Source organism: Miscanthus floridulus, chromosome 8, assembly GCF_019320115.1.
Source record: "Miscanthus floridulus cultivar M001 chromosome 8, ASM1932011v1, whole genome shotgun sequence".
NCBI classification, from domain to species: Eukaryota; Viridiplantae; Streptophyta; class Magnoliopsida; order Poales; family Poaceae; genus Miscanthus; species Miscanthus floridulus.
The window spans coordinates 212,821,199-212,838,256 of NC_089587.1; the positions used below are offsets into that span (position 1 = coordinate 212,821,199).

The 17,058-nt window shown below is 46.0% G+C and overlaps 1 pseudogene; it reads right to left on the reverse strand.

Moving 5' to 3' along the window:
- Positions 1 to 192: 192 nt before the first annotated feature.
- LOC136474853 (F-box/kelch-repeat protein At1g74510-like) lies at positions 193 to 3,812 on the reverse strand (annotated as a pseudogene).
- Between the last annotated feature and the right edge of the window lie 13,246 nt (positions 3,813 to 17,058).

Here is a 17,058-nt window from a genome sequence, read left to right on the forward strand (position 1 = left end):
CATGGAGAGGTCGGTGCTCAAAATTATGCTGGGAAATGTACAGATAAACAATTTTTCATGCAATTCTTGGAAAGACACATTTGCACAATGGAACTACAGCGTTGACACAGTGATACAATCATATAGATGCACGGTTACCATCAATTACAATTTATCACCTATATGCATCCATCTCAGAGAACTCATTTCAACAGAGTATATGGAGCATGGTACAAATCATCAACTGCAAATAAAATGTGCTGAAAACAGAAACCAATGGGTAACTATTAACGAGTACATGGAACTGACTACTCTATTGAACCTTGAGTAAAATCTGAAATGTCAAAAAGAATGCAGAGATTACCCATCAGGTGGAATCAGTGCTTTATGCCATTTGATAAAACCAATATCACAATCTTTCGTGTCGACAGTATGTTTGAGGGTGCACATATCAACACACCATGACAGCACAGTTATAAACAAAGTTACCTGAAGATTTGCTTCCGATCATGTTCCATTGCAATGGCCCCTCACTTGGAATCCAAGAATGGAGCTCAATCATCCCACCACCCAGCACTCTTGGTCCACCGATAACCAAAAGACGCTCTCCACAGCCCCGGAATGCAATACCCCAGCCATTCACAGCTTCTGGCCGCTCTGGTAACTCCCCCAATGTTGTCCATGAGTTATCCATTTTATTATACTTTCTTACCAACTTTCCGGCGTATTGCGCTGCATATAACTCATTTTCAACAACAGCGACAAGTGGAGGAGCACCACTTGCACCATTGAGCCCCTCAGACATGTTCTCTATCACCCGCCAGGTACCTCTATCTAAATCATACTCTTCTCCACAAGTCAGCACTTCTGTGTTACTGGCCATTCCACCAATTACATAAAACTTGCCATCCATAAAGACACCAGAACACATTCGCCTAGCTTTATTCATGCTTGGAAGTGTTATCCATCTCTTAGTTTCCGAGTTATACAGCTCAACAGAACGAAGCACCCTTCCATCAGCATCCATGCCTCCAGCTATAATTGCTTTCTCTCCAAAACTAGCTGATCCAAACAAACATCTAGGGGCATTCATTTCAACACCCCGCTGACCATGAATTTGTCAGAATGCTATAGCTCAGAATAATATGTGAAAGAATCTCCTTTCCAAACACCAGAAGTTCAGTGCCCACAGCAAGTGACTCCTTGTCAGAGCACATGAAACATTCATTATGGGGCATCCTTGGAAGCGTCATCCACCGTGAACGGTAGGGGTCATACGCCTCCCACTCCTGCACATTGCAAGAGAAGTAGACCCAGTGTTCTGAAATCCCCAGCTGTCGACGTTCCTTGTACAGTTCACCACTGCGGACAAGTGATCGAAAGCTCCTGTTCAGTGATGCGATAGAATCCATAATCAGAACGAGAACAACGAGCAAGGCAGTTGATTGAGTTGTCCCGGCCAATGGAACTTATCAGGGTGCTTGAATCTGAGTCGCCCTGATCATTACTTCCTTGACAATCCAGTGCCTCACCATTTTGGTCCTCAGCGGACTTGGTCCGTTTAGTCAATGCTGCCACTGCAGCAACTGTCGTGCTCAATAGACAGGGTCCCAGGCGGGCGCTTACTCCTCGTGATCTCGAGTAGGTGGTAAGTCATGTAAGCTAGTCTGGATTCCTGCTCACAGGAACTCGGCAGCGACCTTGATATCAGGCAAGATTGACCCTCCAACATTCCGTCAGAATCAGCAACAGTTGATCAATAGAAAGAGAACCTATACACAAGAATACAGCCCCTCTGTACACATCCTAAATCTGCAACACATAAAAAAAAGACAAACATGTCACAAGGAATTGCAATGAAGCAAAGTGTTTACCTAAACAAATCACTGAAATTTGTAAGATATTACAAGTATCAATCAGCTTAATCAATTCTCAATTCTCATGATTACAGTTGAGGGGAAAGCCTGATCAAACAACACTATATCAGTAATTGATACACAATTATCAACTCTGGAAAGATGTCTTTGAACCAAAAGCAAAACTCTCAACCAATAGCTGACAAAAGGGGATGGGCTAGGAAATATATTGTGATTCATAGAGAACTCTCAACTACCTTCCTCTCCCAAAGCCTCCAAAGAAACGTAGAGACAGAAACTACAATAAGATTTCTCTAGAAACATAAAAAAAGGATACCTATTAGAAACAAATAAATTTATAAGTTTGGGTAACAGATAACATATCTATGTGGGGTTGAGTCTGGTGTAGCAGTAGCACTGTAGCTAAACAAAAAAAAGCTGTTCCAGGTTGGTCCTTATCCCATCCCCCTTCTCATTGCATACTAGGTCTGAGAGTATGATCTGTGTCACTACATGTTAATTATATATTGTGCTAGTTACTATTCTGTAATCCAAGCTAATGCAGTTACCTGATTTAAACAAGAATGGTATTACATGGTCTCAGAATGTGCATCTAATAGTTTATATTAACAAAAGAAGGGTGTCAATAATATCTTCACCGCCCAATTCTGGACCTTTTCCTTTTCCACTCCGTTACTTTATCATCCTAATTTGGCTTACTGGCAATTAAGTAGTTATATTCCATTTCGGTACGACTAAGGCATAATACCAAAAGTATCTCCTTGTGAAGGATAATCTTCATAGCCGACAAAGGAAAACCTGGGGCGGCCTTGGCATGGAGCATGAGGATTCAGTAAAAACTGCGAATTATCCTATGTTTAGGAATATAAATGGCGTCAACATCAACTGAGACGATCTTACACGCACGGCAGAAGAGAAACTAAACCAGAACCGTGGATGGATGGATACTCCACTGTGAAGCAAGCAATCTAATAGTACTAATGAAGAATAAGGACGATATGGATCCGGTTGCTCACATCGCACAGAAGATCTCCTAGAACAAAATCCCACTCCAGGAAAATTCCTCCAAGCAAGTAGGGATCCTTAACAAGGAAAGAAACCTATCCAAGTGTGGATGAATCTCCCATTCCACGCCATGACATACCAATTAAGGGAAGGGAGGCGCCGGTTGCAGCAGCAACCACAACGATGGGGTAGAGCGCTCGGGGTGGTTGGCGTGCTTCGGTGGGACGGATACCGGACGCCGATTCGGCACCGCGTACACCAGCGACGAAGAGGGCGATGAGTTGAACAGTTACGGAGCCAGATTTGGCACATGCCAGTTTTTCACAAAATTAGAACAGGGACCTCAGCTTCTTGATTTGGTTGATAAATTCTGGTAGTATGAGTATCATCTCCTGAATTTGCCCCCACTCCCATTCCCTTTTATCACCCATGTTATTTCCAGCAGGTTAGTCAGCAACCTGCACGCACCTCAAGGCTCAAGTCACTGTCAGCCCGCACGGCGACAAGGCGCGCCGCCCTCGCCTTGTTCCCGCACCGCCGCCGGCACGGGCCGCCGACACGACGCCACTCGCAGGGCAGCGAGGCTGGCGAGAAACCAGCCGGACGACGAAGAGACCAAGCGCGCCTGCGGAGGTCACGTCGACCAAGCGCCCACACCCCTCGCCGGCGGTCGGTCGGCGCAGGCAAGGGCGCGCGTGTGCGGGCGCCGCAGGCACTCCGGCGGGATCGGGGCAGTGTGGGCTGCTGAGCGGTGGGGCGCCGCGGCGAGGAGGAGGCACGGCTATGTGGGACGCGACGAGGAGGGAGGGGAGAGGCTCGTCCCAGCCGGAGCAGGGGCAGGGGCAGGGGCAGGGGCAGGAGGAGCAAGCGGAGGCGGAGCTGGGAGGGAGCGCAGTAATGCGGGGGAGGTGGAGTTTATGGGGGAACGGGAACGGGAACGGCAAGCCAAAGCCCACATGAACGGGAACGGGGTCTCGGCGGAAGGGCGGGCGCTGCCGTTGCGTTTTGACGCGGCGGCTCGCGTTGTTTACTCCGCATGGCTTGACGTTGACGGTCAGCCACGCACATTTTACATGAACTTTTCTCCGCTGCCGCTGCCGTCTGGCATGGCATGATGATGTCAACCCAATTAACCGCAGCTATCTCAGGTAGCAGTACGTGTCTGATTTCCATCAATCTTCTGCCAACTAAAAACAGATTAATCCAGTTCCTTCAATTAATTAATTCATCATAGTAGACGGAATTGAAAGAAACTCGCAGCCGAAATTTAACTGTTGGAATTTAAAATGCTGTTTGTTCGGGTCGCCATCACGTGGACGCGGATAATCACAGGGGCCAGGTGGGCGCTGATCTATTCAATTTCGGTTTGACGTTGCCCTTCGGATCATTGTGTGCAGTTATGCTCCAGTTCAAGAGTCTCCATTTCGGATTTTGACTTCACCTTGTGTTTCTCGTGCTGTAAACTAGCTTGCGATGCGCTGTAGCTTTGCCTCGTCCAGGATCCAACCTTTTTTTTGTTTTTGAAATTGATAGTTTATGCGATGGCCGGTGACTGACTGCTGTTGTCCCTTGATGGTATTGGTATCATCAGTTTGACGCGTACATGGGCCAATGCAGATAGACGCATGCTGGTCTGTGTCGACGTATGAGTTCTAGGTAGACACGCTTAACCAATAGGACTATACAGTAGCATGACCGCATGACGCTTGCACCTCCAAATGTGTTCGGTGAATACTAAGCTCATGTCTTGCGACGCCGGAGTTTCGTAATTTATCATCAAGAAGAAGAGTCTTGCTTCAAGTGAAATCCAGCGCGGTCAGGACACACGCGTGCTTCTCTGAAGACACCCTGCCCTGTTCGCTTTTCTCATAATTCATATTTTTCAGCTTGTTTTTTTAACCGAAACAATATTTTTTTCTTAAAACAATCAGTCGGCGAAGGGAACGGCGCCATTGGCTTAGCACTTGGCAACGGGAATTCTCGATCAAAGGCCAGCTTGAACGGTTGTTGGACCGGGACTGTAGTAGTATTAAGCAGTTACGTATAAGTCCGTGTAGGTGGCAGCATCCTTCTTTCCATCGCATCTTCTTCCCCTCTTTTTTTCTCTCCTTTTCTCCTTGGAACAGCCGCAACGCCTTGATTGCTCAGATTCCTGCTTCTTTTTCTAATCTTTCTTGCGGCGGCGGTCGCATTCCAGAGCCTCGTTTAGATGGAGAAAAAATTTTAATCTGATGAATAGTATTATTTTTGTCTTATTTAACAAATATTATCCAATTGTGAATCAACTAGGCTCAAAAGATTCATCTCGTGATTTCCAACTAAACTGTATAATTAGTTATTTTTTTATCTACATTTAATACTCCATGCAAACGGCTAAAAATTGATGTGATAGAGAGAGAGTGAAAAAACTTGAAATTTTGGTGGCATCTGTTTTCTGCACGCACGCCCCCGAGCTGTACTCGCTTTGGCACGGCGTGTCGTACCTCACCTCTCTCCAACTCGTTTTTATTTTAGGCCATGTTTAGTTGTTCTCAACTCCTAACTTTAACATTATAAAAAAAGAAGATTTTCTGTCACATTAAATTTGTGGTACATGCATAGAGTACTAAATTTAGACAAAATCAAAAACTAATTGTATAGTTAGGTTGTACTTTGCGAGACGAACATTTTGAGCCTAATTAGTCAACGATTGGACAATTATTATCAAATACAAACGAAATGCTACAGTACTCTACAGTACGCACAGTGAATCGGGGGCGCCAAATTCGGCCAACTAAACGTGGCCTTACTTTTACCTTGAGTCAGTCTTTGACCCCACAAAAACAATGCGACATCCGCCTTGGTCAGCAGCTGTTTCACCGCTGGAAAAAAAAACGAACGGTTAGACCGCACTCGACCGTCCACCCGAGTCAAAACTCAAAAGTACTCCACCACGTACGGGCTGGCGGCACGCGAAGCGAAGCCAGGTTGGCGACCATGCCCGGGGACCCTGGTAACGGCCAGCGTGGTCGTGTGGACGATCGGAGGAGCGCCGTGTCCGCACGCGCCACCCTTGGATCCCCGGCGGTGCACGGCTCGATCGCGGGTCCAAGCACGTCTCCTCTCGCGAGCGCACCACAAACCCATCCATCCGGGCTGTGACCGCTTCTCCTCCTCTGCTCGCAGCTAGAATAGCTGGGGTTCTCTTCTGTAAACGGCAGCATCGTTCTACTACCTGGAAGGGTGAAGCACGATTAGGCAGCAGGGAAAGAAGGGTTGGCGCGCCGTGGGTTTCGGCAAAGATCTTGGTATTCTCGTCGATGATCAGCACGGCTTTTGGTTCCGTCTGTATTTAGATTTATACAAGCTCTTTCTAGCTGGTTGTTGCTTATTAACAAGACCAAAGTATTTCATCGTGATTGGCGAATTCTTTTCTCTCTCTTCCCTGGTGGCATACGTACGTAGCCTGTTTCTGTTTTTCCTCGTGCGATGTGTCGAGCGAACTTCTATCCTAGCCTAAAGGTTAGGCCAACCCTATAGTTTGAATGCAACGGGACATATGATTGGACGATTGGGTAGGCAAATTGCCTCTAACAAGCCAGAACCAACAAGCAACCGCTAGGCAACGGGGAAGCCAAGTGTTTTGTTAATCAAATAACGGAACGACTACCGCCTCCCGGGCCGTTTCGTGCGTCCACGCAGGACCGTCTCGGCCCGAGCGTCACCAGCATCGAGAAGGAGGGAAAGGAGGCGACAGATGCCCAGCCAGTGCTGGAGGAGGAAGAGACAACGATACGAGGCAACAGAAAAACGAGGAGAGATACAACATCCGATCTATTTTGAAACATCCAGATGCAACACTTGCAACATACATCTGAAAGCATATGGAACACTTGAAACATGCATACGAAACACTTAACACCAGATCTACTTTTGAAACATCCAGATAAAACATTTACAACATACGTACGAAAATAGATGAAACACTTGGAATATATGTCTGAAACACTTGCAAAAACATATGCAACGTCCAAATGAAACACTTGCAAACATGTCTGGAAAAACAGATGAAATATTCGTAACATGCACTTGAAACATACGTGTATAACCACTGCAATATGTGTAACATCCCGATCTACTTTTGCAACATCAAGATGAAACACTTGCAACATCCGAATGAAACATATGAAACACTTAAAGCATACGCTTGCAACATGGGTGTAAGGAAAATAGACTCTAGGCCCATTTACTTTGGATTTTGGTGTTTGATGACCAACACAACCAAATTGGACTAATGAATTTGCAAGTGTTTGTTTTGTAGTTCAATAGGGTGCAAGACGTGACTTAGACGGAGGCGACGTGATGATCCGATGATCAACACCTTAAGCAAGACCTTAGGAGCATAAGAGAAGACCCAAGATATCAAGCAAAGTCCAAGCATAAAGATAGGAACCAAGCCGCACGCAAGATCGCGAAGAAACGAGCTCACAGAAGTGACCGGACGCTGGACCGGACGCTGGAAGAAAGTGACCGGACGCTCCGATCAGTGGCTCGACAACAGCAAGCGTCAGCAGCAGCGACCAGATACTAAACAAGTGAATCGACCGGACGCACCGATGGCACTGCTCATCAGTCCGACAACACACTCAGCAAGTGACCGGACGCTAGCGGCAAACCGACCGAACGCAGGACAGCAGCATCCAATCAAGTACAGAGAGGTTCCAGAGCAGCGAACTTGCGACCGAACGCGTCCGGTGGCAAGTGACCGGACGCTGGCAGCGTCCGATCAGTTGTTCGTGGCTCCAACGGTCGGGACGACTGGACACGTCCGATTAGGACGACTCCAGCGTCCGGTCAGTAGTAGAAAAGCGGGACTTCGTCCCCAACAGCTACTTTCTCAGTGGTGCTTATAAATACAACCCCAACCGGCCATTTGAGTAGGGTGAAGCTGAAGAAACATATCAAGGGTGTTGATACACCATTTTAGTGATCTCCACTTGCATAGTGCTTAGTGTTTTATTAGGTGATTAACGTAGGTGCTTTGCGAAGTGCTTAGGTTGATTAGACCAGCGCTTATGCACTTGCTCTAGGTTTAGGCCTAGTGTTTAGTGAGGTTTGCATACCTCTTGCCACTCGGTGCTTGCGCGCACTATTATTGTACATTAGAGGGCCTTGTAGTCTTGCGAGATCACACCAACCGAGTTTGTGGTGTGACCGCCACCGTGTACCAGAGGGAACAATGCCCGTGGTGTTTCGACCAGAAGCTTGATAGTGAAGACGGTGGGGAGCATCCGGAAGAGGCTTGCCAGAAGGCATGTCGGAGACCCACTTGCTCGTGGGGAAGGCCCGAGGCTATCCACGGAGTTACCCGACCGGGAGCTTGGCCCTTGCGAGGAATTCCTTGCGAGGGGCTCCAACGAGGACTAGGGGAAAGCTTACGCGCTTCTCGATACCTCGGTAAAAATACCGGAGTCGTCGACGGGAGTTTGTATATCTCTACCTTGCTCTTTAGCTTTCGCATTTACACTGATTGTATTACTCCTTTTGCGGTAGAGATAGCAACACACTAGCAAAATCGTAGTTGCACATTTAAAAAGTTTATCTTTTGCATAGGTTTTGCTAGGGTTAGAAAAAGATACCATAGTTTAGAGTTAGATTTTTAAGTTGCCTAATTCATCCTCCCTCTTAGGCGTCACGGTCCCCTTCAATGGGATTTCAACACAATATCATCTTGTTGCTTGGACGAATAGAGGCTTGTTGTTGTGGAGCTCGACGACGGCGCGGAGGTCGACGGCGACGCATGGAGCTCGTCGTGCGGCAGCGGCAAGGGCAACTCGCCAACGGGACGACTTCACACGAAGCTCACCCCCCTCACCGGCTCGGTGGAGGCAGCCGCGACTCGCCAGATCGGTGGAGGCGGCCGCGGTGAGCAGGCCGCGCAGTTGAGTGTGGCCGGGGCGAGCACGGCCGCACGTGAGCAGGCAATGCGGTGGAGGGGGCCGCGCGCTACCGGGCAGCGGTGTGGAGAATTTTATTTTTTCGGCAGGTTGCGGACGAGAGGAAGCGAAGACTCGATAGCGAGTGGGGGAGACATGTCCGTCCACACGGACGCCCATGTGAAATTCATTATCCATCAAATAAAGGGCCGTTGTGTTCTTTCTTTCTAAGAGAAAAGTGAGAACAAAAGCATCCATCCATAGTACAAACGGAGATAAATGAGCTAAAATGACATAACGAGAGAAATGTAACCGTACACAAGTTAGCTAACCAGTAACCAGTGTACGTGAATTGTCACTTTTCGCTTAATGTAGCCATGTTATTTGCACAATGGCTCACAAGTTAATCGAAATAAAAAATAAATAAATAACCTCGAGATCGGGTTCAAGCTTCTGCACATGTGTTTGTATGTACGGCTAATACAAGTATTCTTTATCGACAGACGAAGTGCTCATCAGAGCTATATACATTGTAATCACAAGTTAGGTCTTCCGTCTAATCTTTCGGACTATATAGCTTCTAAAATTTCGAAAGGCAGCTCAAGTTTCTAAAAGTGACTACAAGTTTTGAATAATAAAAGGCGGCTCGAGATTGTGATGGATTGGAACCAGGTTATAAATTTGCTAAGCCAAACGAATAATTCAACGTCCAGTTTGTGGCGTGGACATTTATACTAAACAAAAGGTTACCAACCTCCAAAAATCAAATTTGATTTTTGAAAGCCGTTGTCTCCATCGTTTCTTGTGTTTGTGACAAAAGTATAGATTATATAAGACAAAAAAAAATATGTGTCTGATTTGGTGATTTGTCAGCAAAGACTTGTTGGATCGGATGATAAATGATTAGTGTACGGATTTGTTTAGATATGTTATCATATAAATAACTGTATGTAAGAATACCAAAGGGCCTATTGATTCTTTATTGTCAACAGGGCAGCTTGGCTATGCTCATTCTGATTGAAACAAGTTGACAATCACATGGACGGGCAGTCGGGCACAAAGAAAAATGCCTTATGCTTTAGGACCAGGAGGAACAGATTTTATGCGCCTTTGTTTTTTCGTTGACCGGCATATCATAATTGGGGTGAGCTGACAAATAGGTCTATACCAGTTCTTTAAGTTGAGTTTGCCACTAATTGTCAATTTTGACTTTCTTTCATTCGTATAAAAGATGTGCATGGCAGACTGTTCAAGATTGGTCCAACAGAAAATAGTTCTGGTCTGAACTTTGGCTGAAACTGGCTGAAAAACACTGTTCCGGCTGAATTGTTGTGAGAGAAAAATACTGTTCTGGCTGAAAAAAACAAGCCGAACAAACCAAATTTAAGACAAGCGAACGTCAAAGGGAAGAACGCTTTCATTCCGAGCATGTATACATTGTTGATAGTCCACAAACTGATAATTAAATTTGGCAGTTGAAAATTCTGTTGTAAAATAATAATCACAGTGCATCTCAACTCTCTATAGCCAATACCATGTCACCTTTTCAGCAGAGAGTAAGATCAGAGCGGATAATGTCTTCTCCGTATCCAAATCCATTTATGTGCTATTGGGTTGGCGTGTTTTGCCCCGTTATCCGTTTACGCTGCTACCAGATAGCGTTGCATTTAGTTTGGTTGAGCTGAGCCAGAATTGGTTGTCACGTTAACGGATTTGGCGCTTCGTAAGAGCAAGGCTAATAATATAGCCAGCAGCCTGTGGTAAGTTCTTTTTGCAGACTTCTCTCAACCGACCCATATAATAGTTAGTTGTTCTCCTACAACTAAAAAAACAAAATGTGGACATCTTTTGGTGCGATATGGGTTTTGGTTCGTCCGTCTGCCTCCCTTGCGATCTTGACGCCATCCCGTGAAACTTTCCGCGCCGCTAGATGGGACCGTGAAACTTTCCTTCAATCACCGCACAATCACCGTAGTCCCGGATGAAAAGGAATTACCGTAGCCTGCCGCTCGCCCACGATGCGCAATAATCTTCACCCGTGCCTGCCTTCCAACGATAGCCCACGCCGCCGCACCCTTGCGCCTGCACCAGCACCTTGCCCTGCCCTTGCTCAAACACCGCCGAACACCCGTTGCCGCGCTTGTCGCCGTGCCTCGTCCCCGCTGGCTGCTCGGGCCCGGACGTCCGCCCCGCCGCCAGGCCGCCCGCCCTGCCGCCGCCACCTACGTCTCCGCACCGCCGGCCGCCTCCCGCGCGTCCGTGCCGCCGGCCGCCTCTACGCGAGTCCACGTCGCTGGCCACCTTCTCAGCGAGTCCGCGGCGCCGGTAGCCTGCAACATCCACTCCAGCAAGCAGGGCGAAGCTGCCTCCACGACGCCGGAGCATCTTGGGTTTCACGGCCGCACATTGTTGGAGCCCTTCCTATGGACGCGAGGTACTGCTGCTCTCTCTCAATCTCATATCTGGATAGTACTGGTGGAAATTAGTAGGTGTAATGCTGCTTTCTCAGGATTTGTAGGGGTGAAAATTAGTAGGTGTAAAGCTTTTGGTTTGATTTAGTGAATAAAAATCGATCTGCAGTAACTACAGTGATAGCTTCGATTATTAGGCATTAGTGAATCCGAGGATTTTTCAGTTTATTTGAAACGGATCTAACCGTTTCCTTGCATTTCAGTCGGAACTACAGTGAGAACTTCGATTATTAGGCATTAGTGAAAATATATGACTACTGCATTTGCTATGTTGCAGGAACCAGAAAGGTAAGTTACTCCATACACTTTTACAACCATCTACAGACCGGCCACTGTATAAGCTCCTATTTTTTCTTACTAGCTTTGCATCATCTTCAAAGAGAGTTCAATAGCTTCATGATTGTGTAAGCAGTAACTTTCAATATTATGCATTGTTCTTGCAGCTCAAACCTCTTTCTTTTTTTTTCAATTAAATGTATAGCTACAACGTTATCATTTTATATAGCTGCATTGTCAGGTTTGGTGTATGCCATCATGGGTATTCATCGATTCTCTAATTTGGTTGCTGCGACGATTCATATCAATTTTAGATAGCTGCACTGTCAGGTTTAGTGTATGCTATCATGACTATCCATGCATTCTCCAGTTTGGGTGCTGTGAAGATTCATCATATCTGCAACCAGCAATTCAGTGCACTTGGGAATTCTTGTGTTTTTCTTTTTCAATTAGCCATTCACAACCAGACCTGAGATGAAAAGATGCAAAAAATACCTCAGTTATTGTTAGGCTTTTTTTACCTCATAGTGCATGTTTCTGTTGATATGCTTAGATTAGGTTCTTATATATAAATTTTGAATGCTTAATTTCAGGAACAACGGAAGGAATGACGCAAGATGCTGATGGGGTTTTGGATGCAGTTCAATAAATAAAAGGAAGACCAGATGCTGTATAAATTTGTTTAATACTTCAAGATCGACGAGGAGGTAGGGACTTTGATCATCAATTGAACCTACCTTTAGGCCTGTAGTGCATACCTCAGTTAATGTCATTATGCTCCTCGATTATAATTTTATCTTCTTTGGTAATTTACAGTGATATATTTCTCACAGCATCTAATTAGTCAAGGGAATGCAGGCACGGTCAACACTGTATGTTTCGGGTGCCCATACCATCTTCCTCTCTGAGATCAAGTAATGAATTTTCTTACTCAAATTTCAAAAATGATCATGAAGCTGTTCAGTGTGTGCCACTAATGACATGCTTTCAATATCCATGATCATGTACAGTATGCCACAGAGTTTTCCGGTTAGGATTACTAATGATGTCCATTTATGTCAACAGAGACGCAACCTACTTTGGTTTGGCCCAATGATTTCGAAGGTCTTCTAATTATAGAGGTGTCGTGCTTGAAGAATGCAGCAGTTTCTGTCTTCGATCACAGCATCCTTGGCTATATGTATGTGTTTTTTTATTTTTTTATGACCATACCTATGTGTTACACGTCAACCTACTCTGTACTCTTAAGAAGGATCCTTGTGTGTGCCGGCCAGACAAAATCCATCCCGCGGCGAAGCGCGGGGGACCAGCTATAAAAAGAATAAAGCGTGGACATTTTTTGGTGCGACATTTATTTTGGTTCGTCTGTCTGCCCTCGCCTGCAATCCCGCGCCCGTCGCTCCCTTGGTCTGCCTTCCCCTGCGATCCCCTACCGCGCGACCGCGTCCACGCCGCACAAAAGGAAACCGCTCCTGTGATTCAGCCTCGATCTCGTGATTCCTCTGCCCGCCTCCCCATCGTCGCCCACCCACAGCTGGCCGCGGTGCCGCCGCACCCGCCCGCAACTCGCCGTGACGCAGCCCGCGCACGCCCCTCCTCCAACGCCGCCCCATTCGTGCCCCTTATCCCAGAATGATCGGGTGAGGTGACGGCCTGGGCGGGGAGCAGGAGCTCGGCATGGGCGCATGGCCCTCAGTGGATCCGGATTAGGAGGAGGAGGAGCACAGCGATGGGGGCAGGATGCACGTGTTCGGCGGCCGATGGAGTTAGGCGTCGACCGAGCGAGACGGGGAGCCCTAGCGCCATGGGAGGGGCGATGTAGCCACCACACGTGCATCGTCCAGCTCTGCTCCTACCTGTACGCACTGCTCCCTTCCTCCGATCCAACCCTGTACGCACTCATCCTTTTTTATTTTCAATCAGCTCTTGATTTCTAATCGGGTCTAATTGGTTGCGAACAATGGCGGAGTTCCATTTCTTGCCGCATCATGGATAAATTTTCTTACAACATGTTCCTGCATCTGGCACACGTTTACTCAAGTGTGATGGTTCCCTTAAGTGATCCTGCCCTCCTCCTATTGCTTCGAACTCATTCATATTTAAAATTGATTTATCGTTGCAGATACCCAAATGAGATTGTGATCCACAACAGCACCAAATGAAATTGTGATCCACAACAGCAGGAAAGAGTTTCCAACAGGTCCTATAGTACCTATACTGCACGCCACCCCCTTCTCCTCACCCATCATCCCCTCAATAATGTGAAACTCATGGGAAATAAGATGTTTCTAATTCAGTTTACTGGAGTCCTAATTTATATTTTATTTTTGTCTGTATAAACTTTACAAAATTGTGGTATACTATATACACTACTCTGTATGTGTTCTTAATGAGTAGGGTGCAGACCACATTTGGCTTTTCAGGATAACGAAACACATCCACTGAAGAAGGGTCAAGAGGACTGGCAGAGGGCATATGAGAGAATATAGACTCCTAAATCAACCAAAAGCTAATGAGGTTAGTGAGGACAGAGCCACCCTTTATTCTAAAAACACACATACTTATGCTTGTTTTATTTGTGTTTTTGGGTCAACCGATTGCTCAAATAGAACATAATGAATACTTATGTTCATTTTATTTGTGTTTTTGGGTCAACAGATTGCGTAAATAGGACATAATAAATATGTTGTAGGATAGAGAGGACATGGCCAATGGTACTTACAAAAAAATATGGGCATTGTTAGTATTTTGTTATCAAATTAAAACTAAGTTCACAGTTCATCGTTTCATTGACTTTATGGTCTTTTACTTTGCTACAGGTAGAATAGTGCCTTGTTGTTCATTGGTCAACAAGCGGCTTTCATTTGTATTTGTAAATGATATAGAACAAGTGATGAGTGATCAACAATACTAAATTGGATCTTAATGCCAATGATCTGTAAAGATGCTTTTAACCTCATATTTATTATGACCTCTCATTTGAATACTCTTAAATAAAAGTGAGCGCAAGCAACCTGATTCTGTGGTTTACTTGGTTCCAGGTTAGTCGCCTATTACCTTCTCTGCATTCCCATTAACTTATTTGGTCTTTGAATCATTCATTGATCTATGAAACTATAATGAAACAGTAGTAGTAGTAGCAGCAGTTCATTGGTACTTCCAGTGCCTGCCTGAGATGATATTTGAATATGCACTTTTTAAAATGCCTATTTTTCTACACCGGTCATGTCAATAAGATTTGCATTGTGTTGCTGCAGCAATTGGTGGAGCTATTCAAATTTCTGTAAATAATGTCATCGATGAGGTAAGCATGCCATTTTTCATTTGCTTGTCATCTGTTCAATTGTCTGTTTTTATGGATTGTTGACTGGAAATTTAGGATTAATGTCAGCTACCTGGTGCTGAGTGCTTTTGCTATAGGTGGTCGATGCTTATGTACTAGAATGCCATGCTCCATTTAATAAACTGATTTAGTTGTGGTTTCCATCTGTTGTTAGATTTCCGAACTCATTATTTCTTTGCAGATCACTTTAGCATTTGGGATGAGGCGTTATAAATGTTTTATGATTATATGATTTATATAAGATAGACTATTAGGTTGTTGCTTTCAGAATGACAAAATATTCAGAACGATGCAAGTTTGCCAATTGCGTTAGGGCGTGTCCTTTTGAGGCATTAGTTGCCATTATAACTTTCTTAACTTTTTTCTTTGCCGTGTGCAAGACAAAAGTTGCTTGGCAATTCTATCCAAATTACTACTTCCAAGGTGCTAATTGCCATCATAAAAATTGTGGTTTTCTCAAACCTCCATGTAGGTTTCAAGGGCTAATTCCTGCAGCACATGAACAATGGTGGAACATTTATCACAGATGAATCCCTGTATTCAGTTTGCACAAATCTGAAGGCGTGCCTCTTTTTTCCCCCTGAATCTCAAGTACTTCAGTTGCAAATAGCTTCACAAATTTGTAGGTGTGCCTCTTTATATTTTACTTCATATGGTGTTTGGCATTTTTGGTGTAGCTTAAAACTATGACCTCTGGTATTCTCAGTAAGGATCACCCCTGCATTCTAAAAGCCCATGCTGTTCATATCAGGATGTAGTTCTTTCTTATAAATATTTCCTTTCTAGGACTTCCAAGAACATAGGATCAGCCTTAAGGACTAACATTATGATGTGTCACTTAGTGTCGGTGTAGAAAGTGACCAACAAGTAAATATTTGTAGTTTTACCATACGTTGTGATCGGAGGTGGCCTAGCACTCAATGACACAAGGTTTATACTGGTTTAGGCAACGTGCCCTATGTTCAGTTTGAGTCAGTCGGTGACTTTATTCCTGATCCTAGGTGCTCGAAGTTTGCAGTGGGGTTACAAACGAGAAGGAGAAAGATGGGGGTACAAGAGGTCCGACCGGGCTCCAGTCGGAAGGGTCAAGAGCGACAGAAGCTCCGCTATGAGCTAAGTGTTCAAGCGTGTGCTTGAGGATCGAACCTGGCGATTATGTGGTTGTGTACTAGGGAACTTGATCGATCTAGTGAAAATGGAATGACTTCAATGTTGGGAGAGAGCACATCCCCTTTTATAGATGAAGGGGGTGGCCTTATAAGTGAGAGGGAGAGAGTATGTATGCTTCTAAGTCTTGTTGCCCACGCCGGCGGGTACAGGATGATGGTAGGCGCCCACAACACTATTGGATGTCGGTTGCATATGGGAGGTTCCGTCGTTTTGTTTGGGTATGGCAGATGTCGGTACCTGCAATATTGTTGATGCCCAGAGGCATGCGAGGAGTTTCACCATGTTCACTTGGTACGAAGACTGAAGTGAGCACTCCGGTCGGAGAGGTGGGCCAGAGTCAGAAAGCGGGTGTTGCTCCTCCTCGGCCAGACCTTCCGGTCGGTGATTGGATCGCCTTTCTAGCCTGTTGTTTTGATACTTGGGCCGGCCCATGAGTTGCGAGTTGTCTGCTTGGGCTGAGCATTTGCGAGGAAACCGGTCCATGAGGGACCCTGGGTTTATGAACCCGACAGGAGCCCCTGAGCCCTCGGGCGGTTCGGGCAGAATCGTCTGGGGTTTTTTCGCATTGCCAGCGAGGGAGGTTTTTGTTTTGTCAGCGGGTGTGTGCGAGTGCACCCACGGGTGTAGCCCCCGAGCCTCCGAGTGATTCGGGTAGAATCATCTGGGGGCGTGTTTGCCAGTGAGCGTGAGTGCATGTTTTTAGTTGAGATGAAGTCGTTAAACAAGGCATCATTGCGCAGCCGAGGCGGTTAGCTTTCAGGGATCGAGTGAGGCGGAGCTCATGGATCCTAGTGTCGATGCATGCCATGGGATCGGGCGAGGCAGTTAGTCAAGGGATCGGACGAGATAGAGCTCATAGGTCCTAGCGTCGGTGCCCGCCGTGGATCGGGTGAGTCGGTGTCATGGATCCTGGCCTTGGTGCTGCCTGTGCAGTCAAGGTGGTTAGTTAGTTAGTTTAGGGATCGGTTAAGATGGAGCTCACTGATCCTGGCATCGGTGCGTGCCGTGGGATCAGGCGAGTC